This window comes from Acromyrmex echinatior, chromosome 6 (genome assembly GCF_024713525.1).
Source record: "Acromyrmex echinatior isolate Ae372 chromosome 6, ASM2471352v2, whole genome shotgun sequence".
Taxonomy (NCBI): Eukaryota; Metazoa; Arthropoda; class Insecta; order Hymenoptera; family Formicidae; genus Acromyrmex; species Acromyrmex echinatior.
This window is the reverse complement of record NC_141857.1, coordinates 16,049,405-16,065,284: the sequence shown is the minus strand read 5'-3', so window position 1 is coordinate 16,065,284 and position 15,880 is coordinate 16,049,405.

Here is a 15,880-nt window from a genome sequence, read left to right as displayed (position 1 = left end):
TGGAGTCCGAATGAGAGCCTCCGATTCCGAAGATTGAGACCGCCGCTCGGGTTCTTGGCAAGCGCAAGCGTTGCACGAGTGCGTCAGAGATCAATGAGACCTCAGATCCTTGATCGATTAACGCTCTGGCAGGATGAGGATTTCCGTGACGATCGGTAACAATGAGTTTCGTCGTGGTGAGTAGAGTTATTTTGCTGTCTTCATATTGTCGCACAGCGGACAGCGTGCTCACTTCAGCAAGTTTTGAAATAGCATATGCTTCGCAGAAGCGAGTGATGTCTGGCCTTGCACATGATGCATGTCTTGGTGAATTGACACCTCGCGATCAGATGGGAACCGAGACAATTGAAGCACAATCGATGTATCTCCACGACGACTTTTCGATCGATAGCGTCTTGATCTTCGGACTCGCACATCATGACGTTGTGCTTGTCCTTGCATAGAACACAGCAAGAGGCGTTAACAGTGTGCTTGGCGACGTATGATTTCGCGATTCGCGGCGGGTGTCCGGAGACCTTGACGAATTTTGATTTAGCAATTTTGCGAGTGAGAGTTCACTTCACGATGAAATCCATGAGGGTGTCATGGTCTGACAAATCCGTAGAAGCACTCGTGTAAGTTTCCCACTCAAGTCTCCGGGTCGAAGAACTCAATGATGAAGTGATTAAAGAGGTGAGAATTCGAAACCATAGGAATTAATTGATCTTCCAATGCTGTCCTGACCGTTTATGGTACTGATGGTTGCATTATAAATGCGGCTGAATTCTTTGGAGGTTTTCATTTCTTGCACGGCAATGAATGTGCAAATTGGAGCGCGACAACTCCTTCTTGTTTTCGTAGTGCTTTCACAGCAATGCTCACGCACGCAGATAATTGTCTCCGGTTACAGCTAATGGACGTATCAATGCATCAGCGAATCCTTCCAGGCAATGCTTCAAGTGATGAAACTTCTCGTTCAAGACGGACGGATTATTCCCAACAATGGATTGGAATATGTCTTGAAATGAGGGCCAGTCTTCAAACGCGGAAAACGATCGGATTTTTAGACGTGGCAATACAGATTTGGTGGCGAGATCGATTCCCGATTCAGTTTGAGGGGCGGGAGTGGAATGCTCACCTTGAACTTAGTCACATAGTCGTTCAACAGGCTACGCTGCTGCACATATGTACTTTCAACGGAGTCGGCAAACTGGGATGTGCCGTATTCACTTTCGTCAAAGGCTTCCTTATAATGAGCTCGAATGAGCTCGTGTTGCCTTTCAAACTTAACTCATAGCTGATCGAGGAGAGTCAGACGAGTCTCGACGGCGCGGAGCATGATGTTCGCTGTGTCCATCTTCTTCAAGTTCGACACGGACCTTGCGACCATGGATGTCGCTATGAGCAGTTAAGGAGATGTTGGAGTGTCCTGTTTTATCATTAATTATTAAAGATTCTTTTCTCTTAATTGTGTTTATGGATTGAAAAATCCTTCTCCACAATTAAAGTACAACAACGCAATTCGCCAATTGAATACGAAAAACGAAAGAAAATTGAAGACTTACAGATTTGTTATCGCCTTCTGTAATCAACATGTCACAATATGTGTTGCATATAACAGTTTTAGATCTTGCACGTTCATAAAAAGCTGGCAAATTGCAGAAAACCTGAAAGAACAATCTTATGCTTTTAGAAACGAGGTAGAGGTTTTAATATAAGAGAAAAGAGTCTCCGAAAATTTAATTTGTATATATTACGAGTAAAATTGATGTGCAATCATGAAACCGAGCAGTATTTAGTTCCACGATATTCCGACAGCAGCGCTGTCATGAAAAGTGCGTCGCCGAATCATAGAAATAATCTGAATTATCGACCTACTCAAGCCTATATCAATAAATATTCTTACGTGCCCTAGTCAAAGTTTTTTCTTTTTAGAGGAAAAACAATAATAAAATAAATATGATACGAGGGCAAGTCAATAAATTTTTAGAAAAACATAGTAAAACACATTTTTTTGATCGATTCATTTTTATTTTTCAACATAGTCTCCTTTCAGCTCGATACACTTGATCCAACGATTCTCCAACTTTTTCAAGCCGTCCGAATAACATGATTTGTCCAACTCTTCAAAATAAGTCTCTGTTTCGGCGATGAACTGCTCTCTGATGGTGTCTCTTTCCTCCGAACCATTTCTTCAGGTTTGGAAACAGGAAAGGCTGCAGGGGGCTAAATCTGGCGAATATGCTGGATGGGGAAGCAATTTGTAGCGGAATTCGTTGAATTTGGCCATCGGTGCCGGGCACATGTGAACCCGTGCATTGTCTTGATGGAAGAGCACTTTCTTCTTCGCCAAATGGGGATGTTTTTTTCTTTAAAACAGTGCTCGAAATTAGTTACCCATTTCGGGCAAATTCCTAAGGCGACCCCAACTATCACTCGAGATTCGGCGACCGAGCCTACATGACATTGTGCCCCAGGAGCGGGAGCTTTACGTCGTAATTACAGTATTATAATAATTGCTTACTATATTATTACTTATTATATTATTATAGAATATACACATATGTTAATAATAAAAAATTTAAATATTAAAATAAAAATTTAAATATTAAAATAAAAATTATGTAGGAAAGAAAATATTTTAATGATTAAAAGTAAAAAGGGGCTACGAGCCTAAAACATAAATTGACAAACTGTATGAGTAGTTAAAAAAGTTTTTTTGAAATAAAACTATGTCATAAATTAAAAACGTAAAATATAATTTGACAATCAGAAGTTGAACAAACGTTTCGATCCTGGTTGGATCATTTTCAATGTGACAAATAAATTAATGTGACAAAATAAATTAACAACGGTAATTAACAATAGAGTTATAACGTGAATAAAAAACATATAAAAGATCAAGTAAAATTCGCATTCGGACGCAAATTAACTATAAAACTCGCTCCAAATTGAGAGGAAATCAAATAAACGATTATAGTTGACAAAAATGTGCTGCTCCGAATCGTATGTGTGTATAAGGACGAACATGTTTCTGTTAGCAAGTATAAATTGTAATAATAAATTAACGGTAGAAGTAAATAAAAATAAAAATAATAAGAACAATAAGAAAAGTACGAATCGAGTCGCAAACAGTAAAAAGGAAAGTACAAATAAGTCGTAAATAATAAGTCAAATTTGAAGAAAGAGGCAAAAATTATCTTTGATATTATAAGGCAAGCACATAAGAAAAAAGAGTGAAATCGCCAACATGCATTGCATATGTATCATAAGTTTAGAACAAATAAATTCACAATAAATACCTTATGTGTGTGTCGAAATGATGTATTATAGATTAGGCAATGCGAATGGAATCGAAATTGATCGTCTCTCTGAGAAGCTAAGATATAAAGTACGACATATAAAGACAAGAAGGTTGAAATGGAAAACTAGAAAGGGAGGGAGAAAAAAAATAATAAGAAGGAAAGAATAAAGTGGAAGGGAGAGAAAGTAGGGAGAGAAGAGAAGGATGAGGAAGGGAAAGCAATCAAGAGGGAGAAAGAGACTGAATGATCTGTGAATAAGTATCGGGTAAAGATTCGGTATCGTTCTGTCTATTAAGGCCTTGTTTCTGTCTTTTAATATGAATCATTTCAGATACCAATCTCTTATTGTAAGAAGATTCGCAGTCCAAAATTCTCACATCGTTCCATTTGAAATTATGATCAAAATTGATTCGATGATCAGTTATGACAGTAGGAGAACCTGTATTCTTTTTGATGTCAGAGATATGTTCGTGTAGTCTCGTGCTCAATTTTCTCTTTGTCTGACCAACATAACTCGCCTCACAATCATCACATGAGATCTTGTAGACAACATTCTGACTGGATAGGAGACTAAGTTCGTCCTTTTCTCTCTTTATGAAGCTTTTTAACGTGTTGGGAATAGAAAAGGCCAATTTACAATTAAACATACTAAAGATTGGAAGGAAACTTTCGGAAATGGATTTAACATAAGGAATCGTAAAATATTTGTCTTTATTGCGTGAACAGTGTGTAGTATCTTTGTTGTATTTATGAAACTTTAATCTGCGTTCTATTGTAGAAAAAATAAAGGGAAGAGGATAACAGTTATTTAAGAAAATATGAATAGCATCTATCAAATTTTTTTTAAAATAAATTTATCGACGAGTTGACATACCATAGACTGCTTACTTCTGATGGTGTTACACCTAGAGCGTACGGCCTAACTAAAATACATAAAGAAGGTTACCCATTGAGAGTTATTGTTTCTTGTATTAACAGTCCATTATATAACTTTTCACTTTTTTTACACAATATAATCAGTGACAGTATTCCAAAAGCTCCCAGCTATATTAAAGACAGTTTCCATTTAGTTGAGCAGTTAAATGGTTCTGTGTTTGATTCTAATTATGTTTTGGCTTCGTTGGATGTAATATCCCTTTTTACTAACATTCCTGTTGAACTAGCATTAAATAGCATCGACAGGAGATGGGATTTCATCTCGGCGAAGACAAGCATATCAAAAAATGAGTTCATTATGGCTGTCAGATTCATTTTAAATTCAACCTTTTTTACTTTTAACAATAAAACTTACAGATAGGTGTTCGGCACTCCAATGGGTTCACCTTTATCTCCAATAATCGCGGACATTGTAATGCAGGACTTAGAAAAAGTAGCACTGGAAAAACTGTCAACACAACCCTTGTTCTATTTTAGATATGTTGATGATATTTTGCTCGCGCTTCCATCTGACATTGTCAATGACACTTTGAACATTTTCAATTCCTTACATACGAGATTACAATTCACCTTGGAGGTTGGTGCAAATGGCAGATTGAGTTTTCTCGATACAATACTGATTATAGATAACCAAAAAATTATATTCGACATTTACCATAAAAAGACATTTTCTGGAAGGTTCCTTAATTTCCACTCAAATCATCCTTTGTGCCATAAAAAAGGTACCATCATCAGTTTTATTGACAAAATCATCTTATTATCACATCCACGATTCCAACAAAAAAAATTTGATAGATGCTATTCATATTTTCTTAAATAACTGTTATCCTCTTCCCTTTATTTTTTCTACAATAGAACGCAGATTAAAGTTTCATAAATACAACAAAGATACTACACACTGTTCACGCAATAAAGACAAATATTTTACGATTCCTTATGTTAAATCCATTTCCGAAAGTTTCCTTCCAATCTCTAGTATGTTTCATTGTAAATTGGCCTTTTCTATTCCCAACACGTTAAAAAGCTTCATAAAGAGAGGAAAGGACGAACTTAGCCTCCTATCCAGTCAGAATGTTGTCTACAAGATCTCATGTGATGATTGTGAGGCGAGTTATGTTGGTCAGACAAAGAGAAAATTGAGCACGAGACTACACGAACATATCTCTGACATCAAAAAGAATACAGGTTCTCCTACTGTCATAACTGATCATCGAATCAATTTTGATCATAATTTCAAATGGAACGATGTGAGAATTTTGGACTGCGAATCTTCTTACAATAAGAGATTGGTATCTGAAATGATTCATATTAAAAGACAGAAACAAGGCCTTAATAGACAGAACGATACCGAATCTTTACCCGATACTTATTCACAGATCATTCAGTCTCTTTCTCCCTCTTGATTGCTTTCCCTTCCTCATCCTTCTCTTCTCTCCCTACTTTCTCTCCCTTCCACTTTATTCTTTCCTTCTTATTATTTTTTTTCCCCCTTCCCTTTCTAGTTTTCCATTTCAACCTTCTTGTCTTTATATGTCGTACTTTATATCTTAGCTTCTCAGAGAGACGATCAATTTCGATTCCATTCGCATTGCCTAATCTATAATACATCATTTCGACACACACATAAGGTATTTATTGTGAATTTATTTGTTCTAAACTTATGATACATATGCAATGCATGTTGGCGATTTCACTCTTTTTTTCTTATGTGCTTGCCTTATAATATCAAAGATAATTTTTGCCTCTTTCTTTAAATTTGACTTATTATTTACGACTTATTTGTACTTTCCTTTTTACTGTTTGCGACTCGATTCGTACTTTTCTTATTGTTCTTATTATTTTTATTTTTATTTACTTCTACCGTTAATTTATTATTACAATTTATACTTGCTAACAGAAACATGTTCGTCCTTATACACACATACGGTTCGGAGCAGCACATTTTTGTCAACTATAATCGTTTATTTGATTTCCTCTCAATTTGGAGCGAGTTTTATAGTTAATTTGCGTCCGAATGCGAATTTTACTTGATCTTTTATATGTTTTTTATTCACGTTATAACTCTATTGTTAATTACCGTTGTTAATTTATTTTGTCACACTAATTTATTTGTCACATTGAAAATGATCCAACCAGGATCGAAACGTTTGTTCAACTTCTGATTGTCAAATTATATTTTACGTTTTTAATTTATGACATAGTTTTATTTCAAAAAAACTTTTTTAACTACTCATACAGTTTGTCAATTTATGTTTTAGGCTCGTAGCCCCTTTTTACTTTTACTTATTTTGATTTATTGAGCCTTATTATTTTATATATTTTAATGATATTTGCCAGAAGATATGCTCCCGACATACTTTTTGTATCGCGATGCTTCTGGGACACAGCGTTACGTGGGCTCGGCTACCGAGTCTCGAGTGGTAGTAGGAGTCGCCTCAAGAATCTGCCCGAAATGGGCAACTAATTCCGAGTACTGCTTTAAAATGTTGTTGAAACGGTCCAATAAGGCTGCATAATAATCACCATTGATCGTTTGCTTCGACCAAAAAAAACCAAAGGTAATCGATATGAATTATACAGCGTGCATCCCAAAAAACTGTGGCCATCATCTCTCCGGCCGACTTCACGGTCTTCGCCTTCTTCGGAGCTGATTCACTCGGTAAAATCCATTGTTTTGACTATTCCTTCGTCTGTGAATGGATCCACAGTAATGTTTCGTCCACAGTAATAAATCGACGCAGAAATTCATCTGAATTACATTGAAACATTTCCAAACATTGTTTTGAAATCGTCACACGGTCGCGCTTATGGTCCACAGGAAGCAAATGAGGCACCCATCTTGCCGATAGCTTTTTCATACCCAATTGTTCGTGCAAAATTGAAATCACTGTGCCATGTAATATGCCTATGGCCTCAACAAGCTCGCGCACTTTCACTCGACGATCAGACAAAACAATATCGATGATTTCTGGCGTAGTAGCCTCAATTGGACGTCTCGAAAGAAGTGCATCACATGTGGATGTATGACCACGTTTAAATTCATTCACCCAATTGTACAGTCGCAAACACTGGTGCAGATGTGCTATAAACATTATCCAACGGCTTTGATTTCTTTCGGCGTTAAACCTTTCATATGTAGATGTTTGATCATTGCACGAAATTCGTTTTTCTATTTTGCAAAAATACAATGATTATTCGCTTTAATCGTCTACAGAAATAAAACCATGCGATGAATTCCGCTCAAAATTTGGCAGTAATCAGCAGAAAAATACTACTTGTCAAAAAATAATGTAACATGACACTGCGAGTGCCCTCTGACAGATTTTTTAAGAACTTATTGACTTGCCCTCGTATTATTTATTTCAATTTTGTTGAAATAATTTTTTCATAAACAAGAAATATACCATATTATTGACATATAAATACAAATGATGATAATTATTGTCATTGAACTGTTCTGTCTTTTACATACATTTTATTTAGTAAATTATTGATACATATATATATATATAAAATAACATATATATATATATATGTATATGTATGTATTTCTGAGGTTACAGCCTTAGAGTGGAAAAAATGCTTCGAAAATTGGTTCGAGCGTATGCAAAAATGTATCGATCTTAAAGGCGAATATTTTGAAAAATAATAAAACTATTTACCGAATTTTATATGTTTTTTTTATATATTTTTATATATTATTTGCAGAAACTTTTCCCCTAGCCTACGTATATATATATATATATATATATATATATATATATATATATATATATATAAACCAATTTTCGAAGCATTTTTTCCACTCTAAGGCTGTAACCAGAAATCAGTGTATGAAATGTTTCAACAACTGCTTCAGGCGACTCATCGCTCACCACGCATCTTCTTTTTAATGTTTGGGAACAAAAAGAAGTCATTACGTAATAAATCAGGTGAATACAGATAATGAATCATCAATTCAACATTTTTACTGGATAAAAAAATCAACGGTTTGATATGCTGTGTGACAGTTGGCGTTGTCATGATGAAGGATGATGCGACGATTTCGGTTTGTTCTACAAAATTCATTTACTTCTGGCAAACAAATTGTTGTATACCAATCAGTATTTACAATCCTTCGATCCTCTAAAGCCACGGTTGCCATATGTCCGGTATAACTGAAGAAATAAGCAATCATTTGCTTGGCAGCACTGCGTGAACAAACAACTTTTGTTGGTTTCGGTTTATTTTGAAATACCCAAACAGTGGATTGTTGTTTATCAATATTAATTGTTGTTTTTCAAGCTCATACGAATAGATCCCCAGTTTCGTTCCCCAGTAACGATGTTGTAGACCAAATTTGACCGGACTCGGTTGAATTTCTTGAGCATTTCTTTGCTCCATTTAACACGAGCCTGTTTTTGAGCTTCCGACAAATTGTGTGGGATCCAACGATTGCAAAGTAAAGTTTCCGTACGCTCACGTGATCATCTAAAATCGTATGTATTGCTTTCATGTCAATGCCTAAGGATGCCTGAATCTTGGTATGTTATATGTCGGTCTCGCTCAATCATTTCACGTACAGCATCAACATTAGTGGCAACAACAGACGTGGATGGACGACCTTCACGGAATTTGTCACAAAGAAAGGTACGTCCATGCTGGAATTCAACAAATCAATTATAAACAGTCCTATTGGATGGCTTCATCTCCAAAAGCCAAATGAAATCGATCCATTGTTTCGGAGTTAGATTACATTTATAATCATAAAAAATTATTGCCCGAAAATTTTCACGCGAAATTTCCATTTTCTCATAAAGTAACTTCTTTTAAAATACTGTGCAAACAAAACTAGTTGGCTTGGTTCAAACTGTCAACTGAATAGATTAAAACGTCTAACTTTACGAATATGATAGTAGCAGAACGTTGGCATGGAAACACTGGAAGTATTAGATTACAGAAATTTTTCCAGCAGTTACGTATATATATGTATGTATGTATATATATATATATATAATAGACGCGCGTGCGTATATATGCGTCTGCGTGCGTGTGCGTGCGTGCGTGTACATATGTACAATACATGTCTAAATTTTATTTATTGAATTATTTACACATACATATATCAAGGCTCGGTACGCGGTGTGTGTTTCGGTTGAGATTCGATTCTGCTCGGATGTCGGAACGACAAGGGGCAATCTCATAGCAGACATAGCATATAAATGAAATTTTCGAATACTCATTGCTCTTATACTAAAGTTCATAACTCGTTTCTACAAGCATAGTATTGTTCTTTGAGATTTTCTCTAAATCGCCAGCTACTTATTTTAAACGTGCAAGGTCTGAAATTATTGTACAGCACATTTTTTACTCGAATCAAAATGTCGACTTAGTAAGAAGCGCTATTCCTCTTATTGCGCGCAAACCAATATCACTATTCAACTACAGAAATGGATTGAATCATTGTATAAACCAGCAATATATTCCGGCTGGAAACGCCATAATAATAATATATTTTTGTATATATAGAAATATATATCAGGATCGTTGTTTAGAAAAGGAATTATGCGTCCTTGCCGCATTGGCGATGATGCCAAACTAGAATCGATAGAAATCACATTCTTGAATTGTAGAACAAATTATTGAAATAGAAGTACGACAAAGTGAGATAGAGAAAAAACAAAAAAGAATAGAAGCTTCGATTGTAATCGGTGAGACCCCGCACGCCGAGCTGGGCTCGTCGAGCGAAACAGCGAGTCTATCCTTCAGAGTTTGTCTCTCTCTCTCTCTCTCTCCCCTTCTCCCCCCCCCTCTCTCTCTCTCTTCCTCTCTCTCTAATCGCTTGTTTCTAGACCGAAAATGCTTTCTGGCAAATTTCGGTCGCTCAATGTGTATAATTAAGAGGAGAAGGAACATTATAGATAACGTATAAGTTTTAATAAAGTATATTAATTTTATATTTCTCTCCAATTTATGTATAAAAGTTTTAAACTGACAATTGTAGCAAAAATAATTCGACGTAGTATGCATCGAATAGATAGAAAACCAGTATTTTTATATGTAAATGAGATCCGTTTATCTTTAGAAAAATTCCGAAAAGAAATCATGTTTCTGTAATAATGTTACGTTTGATGTCGATCGTACTTTCTGTGAAATGTTTTTTTTTATAACTATCAACCAATGTATGAAAATTCTGATAATGAATCAAATCGCAAAAGTGCGATGATTAATATAATTATAAGGATGATGTCAATATAATTTTATAATTCACAAATCAAAAGCCTTTATATGTGCCTTTATATGCAATATACAAATCATTTTTTATTTATCTATTGAAGTGATTTGGTATAATGATTTCTTCCTATAGTTATTAGAATACATGTTAAATTTTGGGCCGACTTTTGAAGCGTCGCCTTCTTTTCCTCCGCCGCCACCGCTCAACGCTCGATGACTGAACCGCCGCAACGGATTGCGCGCGAACGTGTATCTCAGGAGCGTTGCACTGTAAGAAATATGCTGCGACCATACTTTCCAGCATGAAAATTATCATGATAACATGACAACATTTCAGCATGAAAATTATAAAGATATTTTCCTTCCTACATAATTGTTATTTTCTTAATAATAGTGATTGAATATCATATTAATAAATAAGTACATTTTACTGAATATAATGTACTTTTAAAATAGTACTTTATTATTTTTATAATACATTTGGTTTTCTTTCAAAGAGCTACTGACCACGCTTATGTGTCATAGAATGTAATATCTTTTAATATAGAATACTAATAATAACAATTAATTTAAGGCTAATAAGAGTCGACACAGAACGAAATGCGTAATTTTAAACTGGAATGATGACTTAATTCCAATAACTCTGTGATGTCTTCTTTATTCAACATGTGAATAAAGAAAGCATATTGAATAAAGAAGACATCACAAAAGAAAGGAAAGTAAAGGATTGATAATTTGCTGAAAGGTCGCAAATATGTTTATTAATAACGTTATTTATTTTTAAAAAAAATTATGAAAAAAAGGAAAAAGCAAGATTAAATGTAGAATTCTCTGATCTCGCATCTAACGTCCGAGACTACGCTGAGTTTTTGCGGATCATCTCTATGAACGCGTATATAAAATATACGGAAAATCATAAACTATATCTCGTCAACTATCACGTTTTGAAATCATTTTTGCTATTATACGTTAATGAGAAATATGAGGTATATGATTAATCCTTTCGCTTACATCGTGTGAAACTTCTTATTTTTTCCCCCTTCCCTTTCTAGTTTTCCATTTCAACCTTCTTGTCTTTATATGTCGTACTTTATATCTTAGCTTCTTAGAGAGATGATCAATTTCGATTCCAATTGCATTGCCTAATCGATAATACATCATTTCGACACACACATAAGGTATTTATTATAAATTTATTTGTTCTAAACTCATCATACATATACAATGAATGTCGGCAATTTACTCTTTTTTTTTTATCATCATTATTATTTCTTATGTGCTTGTCTTATAATATCAAAGATAATTTTTGCCTCTTTCTTTTAATTTTGACTTATTATTTACGACTTGTTTTGTACCTTTCTTTTTATTGTTTGCGACTCGATTTGTACTTTTCTTATTATTTTTATTTACTTCTATCGTTAATTTATTATTATAATTTATACTTGCTAACAGAAACATGTTCGTCCTTATACACACACACGGTTCGGAGGAGCACATTTTTGTCAACTATAATCGTTTGTTTGATTTCCTCTCAATTTGGAGCGAGTTTTATAGTTAATTTTGCGTCCAAATGCGAATTTTACTTAATTTCTTATGTTTTTATCTACGTTACAATTCTATTATTAATTTATTTGTCACATTAATTTATTTGTCACATTGAAAATGATCGAAACGTTTGTTTTGTTCGCCTTCTGATTGTCAAATTATATTTTACGTTTTTAATTTTATGACATAGTTTTATTTCATTTTTTAACTATTTATACAGTTTGTCAATTTATGTTTTAGGCTCGTAGCCCTTTTTCCTTTTTACTTATTTTGATTTATTGAGCCTTATTATTTTTATAATTTAATATAATTTAATAAAAATTATGTATTATCTAGAATGTCTCTTTCCTCCTTATGATACACGCCAAGCGGCCGAGATCGCCGAGAAAGTATTTTCGGTTGCTGGAAACAAACGACCTCAGAGAGGACAGAAACAGACTCGCTATTTTGCTAGACGAGCCCAGCTCGGTGTGTCCGTGCGGAGGCTCATCGATTACAATCGGAGCTTCTATCCGTTTTTGTTTTCCGTTTTTTCTCTGTCTCGCTCTATCGAAACAACAGAAATTTTTCTCATTAACGTATAATAGCAAAAATAATTTCAAAACATAAACATTAATGAGATATAGTTTATGACTTTCCGTGCGCTGTATGTTTCGCGTTCGTCGAAGTGATCCGCAAGAACTCAACGTGATCTCGGGCGTTGGGTGCAAGATCAGAATATTGAAGATCTTATGTTCGATCCTGCTTTTTCCTTTTTTCATAATTTTTTTTTTAATAAATAACGTTATTAATAAACATATTACTCCAAATATATTTTTTATAAAATTATAGAAATTATATACGTGTACTTCAATGTGCTCGAAATTAGTTGCACATTTCGGGTCGATTTCTGAAGTGCTGCTTACTTTTCCTTCACAACCGCTTGACGGCCGAACCGCTCACGCGCGGACGTGCATCTCAAGAGCGTCACAGTATAAGAAATATGTTGCGATCATACCTTCCAGTAAATTGTCATGAAAATATTTTTCTTCCTACATAATATTTTTTTAATAATGATGATTAAATATCATATTAATAACTAAATGCATTTTACTAAATGTAATGTACTTTTAAAATATTACTTTATTATTTTTATAATACATTCGGTTTCAAAGAGCTACTGATCATTGATTTTTGTGTCACAGAATGTAATACAATTTTACTTTACCGCGTCATATATCTAGTCATCTATTTGTATTTTTTTTAGTGGAATAAACCTGAAGAATGTACTTAAATGACGTATCAATAATAGAACTTCAAAGATAATAGAAAGTTTTTACAATAATGTGGATTTAAATACGGTGGACGCCTTTTCTTTATTAGTCGTTAAGAAGAAGATAATGTGACCATGATATCGATTATGTATCTTTTTTCCTAGAGTGAAAAGTTAAATTTTTTTTGTATGTATGTATGTGTATATGCATACATATATCGTTTTGCGTAACGCTGTACGCGTAGAAAACAACGGCGTCAATCAGCTATAACTAATATCACCCGCGTTCACAATATCATTGCCGCGCAACTATATTGTTAATTCAATGTAGTGTTCTACACACCATGTGTGTGTGTGTGTGTGTGTGTGTGTGTATAGTATTTTGTGTCCACAAAATAGAAAAAAATATAGTAGCAGAAAATTATCTACCTTTGGTAAGAGAAGGTTATGGGTGCTTTCTAACAAGCGACTTACTCAGTACAACGCAATGATTATCTCATTCTTGGCGAACAAGACTGTAATGATGCACCGTGCCACATTGTGTCTCTTGTTGGAAGGCACTCTATAAGGCCAAAATTGGTTATTGTGATGTGTGTTTCTTGTTGGAAGGCACTCTATAAAGCCAGAATGGGAAAGGTTAGCATCTTTATGTCATTCATGAAAATATAATATCACTTTTATTTATCATACAAGTGATATGGTTAAACGTTATAATAATAAATTGTGCTTTGTCTAATTATGATCCAATGTCAGAGGCGTTCATCGTGGGCTGATTATTTTTAATTTACTGGCAGAGGCATTTCGATTATCCAAATTTGGTGAAATACGATTGCGGAACCAATTTTGGTGAAATACGATTGCGGAACCAATTTGTAGAATTTTGCGTCTGCAATTAAAGAAATGTGAATAGATGCATTGCCATGATGGAATCGAAAGTTGATTGTTTGACACGACCGAAATAGAGAAACTAGTGAAGAAAAAAGAACTGGATATCAGTAAATAGCTTCTTTAAAATCTTACAACTTTTGTCCAAAACTTTTTCCAAAAATGTTATGTAAGAGCCTTATAGCACAAGGATGGCCGTAATTGAGTCGTAAAACGTAAATCATAGTCATAGGTCAACGCATTATATTTTGGCGTACTATGTACCGATACAAGTACAATTCACATTCTTTCATGATTAGTTATAGTCACCTTTATGTTTAGCTCATAAATCCGAGGTCTTTTTAGACATCCTATATAATATACATGTATACATATATATATAACATATATTACACAGTCAATAGCATATGCATAATTTTCATATGACACTGTACGTTTATGAAAAGTATATCATATTCTAAGTGCTGTAATAAATGTGCGCACTTATAGATCAATGTATACGTTGACTAACAGCAAATTACAATGAATATATTTTTCCTAAATGAACACTCTGACTGTGATATAGATATATCTTTGCAAACATGTATTTGAAATACATGTATACACGTATAATGTAATAGCACTTTTTTCTTTGTTCACAATGCCATTTTAACTTAGGATGTAACATGTATTGTCAGTACATAAATACATTGCACATACATATGTAGCTATTCCATCTTTTTTTATTATGTTTAATGGGTCTTTTACAATAATAAGCCATAAATCAGTGATAAATCAAAAGTCAGACGCTAAAAATTGACAATTGTGATTGATCAATTTTTAGCTTCTGACTTCTGATTTATAACTAATAGCTTATTGAAGAAGGCCCATAATAAAAAAGAGATAGAAGTTACTCATATTTAGCTTTTCATGCAGATATAATATAAACACATTAGTGAATATTAGAATTATATTTTACTTTATGGTGTATACAAATTACAAAAATATATTTCTACATAAAATATATTTCTAATTCATATTCACATACGAGTGTAACTACTTCATTCATTTTGTTATGTGTAACAAAAAGATGTACTGATATCCTCTTTTTTCTACGTTTAATAAAAAGAGATATGTTTTTTTTTGATCAAATATCCAGATATTAGTGATATATCTTTTTATATTTTCAATATCAGAATATACATACAACTAACATAAATCGAAGATAACGAGAGTCAAACGCAGCTGATCAGACATAACATCTTAAAAAAAATAATCAAATTACGAATTCTCAGATAAATCATTTCATGTATACATATATATATATACATTTTATATATATATATATTGTTTGAGATCGGTAATTCGAAAGGAAAGCAAGAATTCTTTCAGTCGATCGACATTAATTGTCATTGAACGCATGCACAAATTGAGCTCGTGATTTCATCTCAAACATGATTTTAATCCTCGTTAAAATCATCAAATTCGTCGTTCTTTGTTCCTTTTAAAAACAATTCGTTACACGCAAACAAGTTGTCGTTACCGGCAACGGACAATCGAAGGTTCTAGAACAATTCAATTCGCGCACGCGAGCGCCGCGCTCCGACGAATACGTCACGCGCTATCACCAATCCCACGCACGGATTTTCTGTCGCGCATGACTGTTACGTTGAACGTCGCTAGAAAAGAATCCAAAGCGCCAATCAATTTTGTACACCTAATGCCACGTAATAATTACGATTGTGGCAAATTTTTATTGGATTTTTCCCAAAAGGGAAAGCTCAGG